Consider the following 7170-nt stretch of genomic DNA (forward strand, 5'->3'; position numbering starts at 1 on the left):
TGAGTTTTCACACAGTCTGAGGGCTGAAATTTTCTAAGTCTCACAGTAGATCTCTGTTAGGTTTAACTTTCAGACAGCCCAAGGACTGAAATCTAAGTTCCTGAGCAGTTCTCTGTTAGTTTGAACCTTCAGACAGTCTGAGGACTGAAATTTTTTAAGTCCCGCAGTAGATCTTTGTTAGATTTAACTTTCAGACAGTCTGAGGGCTGAAGTTTTAAAAATTTCTCAGTACCCCTCTATTAGTCTGAACTTTGTGGTTAACAGAAGCCTTAAAACTTGTGACCATGAGCCTTGATTTCACATTTAGACCATCCATCTGAGTTCTTCTCAGACCTTCACCTGTGGGTTCTTTAGAAATCCTGAACAAATTTTGATTCTCTTCACTGAACAGTAAAGTTTGTGGAGATCAGAAGGTAACATGAGTTTGATCGATGCCTTCAACTACTAGCAGACTTTATCTGGAAAGCAGTTTTCTTAAATGAGCTCTTAGTAAATCTGTCCACAGTCAAACCAAGAACATAGAAAGAGGAAATGTTTGAAGAAACAACTTGATGTTTTCATTTCAGACTAGAAAACACTTTAAGACCTTTAACTGTTTTTGCTTTTTTTGATCGTTTTATTGTCTCTTCTGTTTAATTTGATCTTCTAAAGTCTAACTGGTGTCTTTTCAGATGTTTTGTCTTTAGTTTGATTCTTCTTAAATGTTTTGTTTTATTCTTTTCTCATGTCTGATTTGATTTTGAAATGTTTTGTCTTTTTAATGTTTGTTTTTCTAAACGTTTTATCGGCTTGTTTCAAAATGTCCTTTTCTTTCCCAATGTTTAATTTTTAGATTAAATCTTTAAGGTTTTCCTTTTTAAATGTTTTATCACCTTTTAATGTTTAACTTTCTTTTTAAATGCTTCGTTGTATTTTCTGTTTAATTCCTATTTAGAGTTTTGTTGTCTTTAAGATTTAATTTTCTAAATAAACATTCAATTTTTAATTAAATTTTTTTGTCTTTTTAAAGGTTTAATAATCTAATTAAATGTTTATATTTTTCAAATGTATATTATTCTTGTTCAATTGTTTTTAAATGTTTAATTATTTAAAATATTGCATCTTTAATGTTTAATATTTTTGTTGAAAAAGTGTTTAATTTCATAATCACGTTTCATATCTTCTGTTTACTTATCTAATTAAATATTTTGTCTGTTCATATAATCTAATTGTATTTAATGTTTCATTTTTTCCCCTTTCATTTAATTGCAGTTTATTTCTTGAATCTCTTTTTCTGTCAAGATTTTAACCCCAACTTTAAAAATGAAACAAACCCTTAAATCACAAAAATATTTCTGTTGTCACAATCATGAGTTAGTTATTGAGTTTATCAGTTCAACTTTATTTGTTTAGCACCTTTCACACAGATGACAAAACTACACAAGCAAAGAAAAAAAACTATGATTAAAATTTAAAAACATTAAAAAAAAATGAACATGGTCATAAAGTATGTTGTGTCCAGGGGATGGAGGGAGTTTATTGAAGTCTTCTTGGGCTCACACAGTAAATCACTTAAAATAGAAACTTGATATTCAGTCTAAGGAAACTGCAGAGCGACAGAAGAACCAACAACATCTCCCGTTTTCTCCTTTGAGTTGACTTTTCTGGTGCTTTCAGACCAAATAACTGCAGACTCTTCACAACCTGCTCAAACTCTTGGTACAGGACCTCACCACACGGGTCAAGGAGGTTTCCTTCTCATGTCTACTCTGAAGCTCACCTTCTCCTGCTCAAACTGCAGTGTTTGTGCTGCTCTAAAGTCTGTTCTCCAGAACTTCCTAAAAACTCTTAGTCTCTTCTGCTGCAGGTTGCTTTGTAGAACTGTTCCAGAAAACCTCACTAAACCACATGGAGGAGCCTCAAGATAGTCGTCCAAATGAAACCGTACAAAAACCAAACTAGCACAACCCAAACGCTAAAGTCTCCTGCAGCCTACCAGAGAAGCTCTTTAAACAGAGAATCAGGACAGGAACTCTTACCTTCTGGACAACCAATGTTGGTTCACAAACAAGAATCCAGAATGTGTCTGACCAAAAACCTCTAAAGACTCACTACTGCCAAGATAAAGACAACTCAACTGCACCAAATCCACTAATCACTGCACACATTAGCACAATGTGCTAACTGTGGCTAAAGAACCACATTTACCAAGACAACTATCCAGTACAAAGCCCTAAAACACACCAAAAAACACATTAAAGAGGATTTTACTGCTGGAAGCTGCAAGCCAACGCCTAAAGAACAAACTAAAGCAACAGAGCCAAACCCGGTTCAGTGAACAGAAGCAGAGGAAATGTTTGACTGCAGACATAAAGCAGGAAGACACTGAGCTGCTCAGGTGTTCCTGATAACACCAAGCAGCCACCTGGACATCCAATAGGAACACAGCTTACTGGAAGTCCGGAGGGCTGGCTTAGTAAAGGAAATTTAGTTTAAAGGTGAAGCAGAAAGTTGAAAACCACCTTCTGATATCTGAAATCTCTGAGTTTTCACACAAAGAACGCTTGAACATGTCAAACTAGTTCCATAGTAGAACCATATTTGTAAACACCATGCCAAGTAATCAAGTAAAAGGTTTGTAGTTCTGCTACGATGATTCATGTGAGCTCACATCAATAAAACTACTTCACTGAAATTAATCTGCTTTATAAAATTGAGTGACAACCCTGTGGTGCCATTTGTATGTTACTTTACATACACATTACAAATTACACTGGCATTGATACATAGTTTGAAAGTTGTTTTTTTTTCCCCAAAGTGGCATGAAGTAAGCATTATAAACTGGAAAAGACTGTTTGACTTCTCTCACTGTGACTTTGTGAGAGATTTTTATGAATGTGCTTTCTTGGCTGTGTTGCTTTTCTCTGAAGTTGTTTCCACTAAATTAAAATATTCAAACTCAAGATTTCCTCTTTTCTGGATGGAAATGAGCAGCTGGACCCTGTCTTACCTGCGGCTTCAATACCAGAAATAGTTTCAAGATTAGATTCCAGATATTTCAACTAAAGGTTTTTGAGGCATAGAGTGAAAAATAGCAAAATATTACTCATCCATAGCAAAGGCCAGAGCTGTGAGCAGATGGAGAGATGTAGCAGTCAGATCTGAACAGATGAGTCTGGATCAGTCATCCTCTGAGATTGTTTTCCAGTCGCTGGCAGGAGTTTTTGTAAGTTAATATTGTGATATTGATCTCAATCAGGCATCTTAACTGGAAATACAACACAGAGTGACAGAGGCGGCTCACAGCGGATTCAAAGGCAAACATGTTGCATGTTGAAGAAGCCGGGAACATCTTCACAATGTGTGAAATTACATTTTACTGTCACAAATGTGAAAACGCACCTGAATAATGAGTTGTGTTATAAAAAGAGCCCTCCGTGCAGAATCTATTTTCCCAGAGCTGGAGGAAGGTCGTCCATCTTCGTCTGTCATGGTTTCCCTTTTGTGGGTCTTCAGGTCCTTGATGAGGCCGATTTATTGCATCGATCGCTGCATTGACTGGAACTTCTCCTTCTAAAGCTTCTCGTTAGTTGCTATGGTTTCAGGTCTATGCTAAATCTGATCACTGGCGCTTCTTTGCAGCAGCTTTTGCTCTCACCAGACAGATTGGTGTGAACGAAGGGAGGAAGCCCACTGCCTGTGAGGAAACAGCAGAGACGGTGATGATTAATAAGCCGACATGATGCTGCAGGTGAACTTTCATGCCACGTCTTCTTCGAGTTTAACAGTGGCGAGACAGATTTAGCAGACGGGGTACATGTGTTTGTCATGTGAACATCTTGACAGCTATGTAAGAGTTTTAAATGGCTGGTCTGATAGCAAAGATTTCAGGCGTGCATCTTGTGGCTTTCTTGGTTTTTTAGTGCTTTTACCAAGTGATAATATGAGCTTTTGCTTTGAGTATCAAATCAAATCGAAGTCTCAAATCCTAATTTTTACCCAATTAAACTTTTATAGTAGTAATGAAGGAAGAAATGAGACATTCTTTCACCAGTAAATGGCAATTTTACTTCATTAAATGCCCCCCCACTAACATAAATGTAGCTGTACTTATCTGCGATGTGTTCATAATTTGTGTTTATATCCTTTTCTATCGTACATATGTGCACATATTTGTATTTTTGTACACTACTCTTTCATTTTCTCTGTTTGTACTGCATATGTAGAGATATTGACATTTAAGTTCCATTTGACCATAGCTATTATTTAAAAGTAAAAGCAAAAATACACTTTAAATGCCCAATATTGCGTCCCTTTTAGCAAGTTGACGAAAATTGTGCATTTCTGCTCAGCATATTGTAAAGAAGGCTCATTTCAACCTTTATGTTCTAAGATGTGCCTGCTGGCTAAAACATGGAGTCATATTTTTCAGTCATTATTTCACATTGACAACATAAGCGAGAAAAATATGTACATGAGAACAGCTTGATTGGGAGTTTAGCTGCATTAAAATACAGTGTATGTGAGCACAGAGAGCAGGAGAGAAGCTAACAGATGTAAACAGCAGCTGAGTTTATGCTGCACAGAAGCACAACAGGTGACATAAAAACACAATAAAGCACCCAGTCTTTGTTTATTGGTTTCCAGTTGGTTTCCACCATCTCTGCATGTCCCTCAGCACTAGTTTCCACAGAGTTTTGACCTGCGGGTACACAACAAAAGCCAAAGCAAATATTAGCAATGTTAGCTAGCTGAAGATTTTCCTGTTGTTGTATAAACACTGCCATCTAAAAGAAAACGCCCTGAGAAATATGGAGGTAAGCATCCTTATATCTTGACAGTTTTTGCTTTTACTGAATGTCTAACAACCACAAAACACACACAAAAAATGGGTTTTTCCCCACATGGGGATGTCTGATTCCCAGGAGACATTTTTGTTTGTCTCTCTGCAGGTTTCCTACAGGAGAGGTCTGTAGAGCACATGAACCAGCAGGTCCATGCTGATAAATGTGGTTTCATTTCATCGGATTTTGAGATATTCCCTCAAAGAACAGCTTGCACTTTGGTCGAAGCTAAAATTTTAGATGAAGACTTCAAAAAACTGTCACAATACTATAAAGCAGGTTAAGAAAATGATCTCTGGACACAGTCATCATGTGGCTTCAAGGATGGTGGTGTTGGTTGTTTGTCCTTCTTGATCAATATGTTTGAATGATAGCAGTACAAAAATTGTGCATTTGTAGTTATACAAAAATGTATGTTTATAATAATAATAATTATAGCAAAGCTTTATGTTTTTAGCACCTTTTAAAAGGAGAGTTTATGAGGTGCTTTACAGACAGGGCAAAAAGAGAAGAAGACTGAACAAAAGAAGAGTGTCAGTCCAAACATGGTAAAAGACCCACAAAATAAATTACCACAACAGCACCAGATAGAATAATAAAAAGCCACATCTAAATAAGGGAAGGAAGAAGTAGAATAAACACAAAAATAGAAGGCAAAACCACAAAAACAACACTAACAGGGACAATAGTAATAGTGAATAAGTGAAATGCATACAAAAATAAGTGAATTAAAGGATAGATAGATAGATAGATAGATAGATAGATAGATAGATAGATAGATAGATAGATAGATAGATAGATAGATAGATAGATAGATAGATAGATAGATAGATAGATAGATAGATAGATAGATAGATAGATAGATAGATAGATAGATAGATAGATAGATAGATAGATAGATAGATAGATAGATAGATAGATAGATAGATAGATAGATAGATAGATAGATAGATAGATAGATAGATAGATAGATAGATAGATAGATAGATAGATAGATAGATAGATAGATAGATAGATAGATAGATAGATAGATAGATAGATAGATAGATAGATAGATAGATAGATAGATAGATAGATAGATAGATAGATAGATAGATAGATAATTTCAAAAGACTTGTCAGCTGGCACCATCATCCAGGCTGGTTTTTATTTTGTAAGATCCTTTTATGTAAAACATGGAGAACACAGAAAGGTCGTAAAGGTCATCCCAGCCCAACGTCAGCATGTCGTTAAGTGAACACGTTAGCGGACACTTACCAAATCTCCTGGGCATCCACAGACACATCTGGAAGACCCGATCCACCCAAACGCAATCCAATCAAGTCAGCTGAGAGAGCTGCAATTAGCAAACACACAACGATATCAATATTTAACAACTTTCAGCGTGTTTTGAGAAGCTGAAGGTAGCACAATAATTCCTCGATGACTAACGCCGGCGCCTTAATGATTCTCTACCTACCTGGTGGAGTGGGCGGGTTGCTGGTGGGTTGGGGAGGTCATCACTAATGCATTAGGCATTTATTGGCCCAGGCAAAAGGGATAATTGCAGCCGGAGTGCAGCCCTGAAACAGTGTGTGTCTGTAATGACAGCTGAAGAGCAGTGGGCACTGATTAGACCACTGCATGTTCTCATTCTCTAACTCCTCATTGATCCCAGAAGGAAGTAAAGACTTCATTATCCATAAATGATGACTGAAACTTCGCAATGTTACTGTAAACACGGAGCATGTAATGTTTTACCGGAGCATGTGAAGACGAAGAAGAAATGTTTTGTGAAGGAAGTCATAGCAGCGATAAATATTCATGAGCTCCCACTGTTCACTTCTATTATCCATTTTTTAAATTATTTCCTTTCAAAGTGTCAGGAAGTGACTGAATGGGAATGTATCTAAATGGAGCCAGTATTTCAGAGACTTGAGAGGGCATGGCGAAGAAGCAAATGCACATACTAATGGCTGTGTTATTTCCCGCCTGTCTTTAGACATAATGGCCCGGCTCTTACACGAGACAGCCCTCCTCTGTGAGAGGAATCTCATCCTCACTGCCATGAATTTGCTAAATGGTAGCAAAGAACTTTAAGCTGTCCGGCAAACACTCGACTCGCAGCTTCATGTACTTTCCTCCTGATTCCAGAATCAAAATGCAGCCGCAGTGGAAACCAAAAACCAAAAAGTTAATCAATCAATTAGCGTCTGCTGGTAAGTTTGTTCAAGATGTGTAAATGTTTCTCGGAAATTATTGTGAAACTGTTTACATGTACAATCCAACTGGGAGATATCTGAGTAAGAGGTGTGGACTTCTCAGGAAAGCATTAAGAAGAAGCAGGTTTTAATTTGCCAGCTGGCAC

The 7170-nt window shown here is 37.0% G+C and overlaps 1 long non-coding RNA gene across 1 annotated transcript; it reads right to left on the minus strand.

Annotated features, from left to right (window-relative positions):
• Positions 1-1385: 1385 nt before the first annotated feature.
• Positions 1386-6952, minus strand: LOC127534535 (uncharacterized). Its single transcript, XR_007942688.1, has 4 exons — positions 6283-6952; positions 6081-6159; positions 4602-4681; positions 1386-3676 (listed from the first exon to the last, which is right to left on the minus strand). It is a non-coding gene; the product is annotated as an uncharacterized LOC127534535 (long non-coding RNA).
• Positions 6953-7170: the final 218 nt, after the last annotated feature.

This window comes from Acanthochromis polyacanthus, chromosome 6, assembly GCF_021347895.1.
Source record: "Acanthochromis polyacanthus isolate Apoly-LR-REF ecotype Palm Island chromosome 6, KAUST_Apoly_ChrSc, whole genome shotgun sequence".
NCBI classification, from domain to species: Eukaryota; Metazoa; Chordata; class Actinopteri; family Pomacentridae; genus Acanthochromis; species Acanthochromis polyacanthus.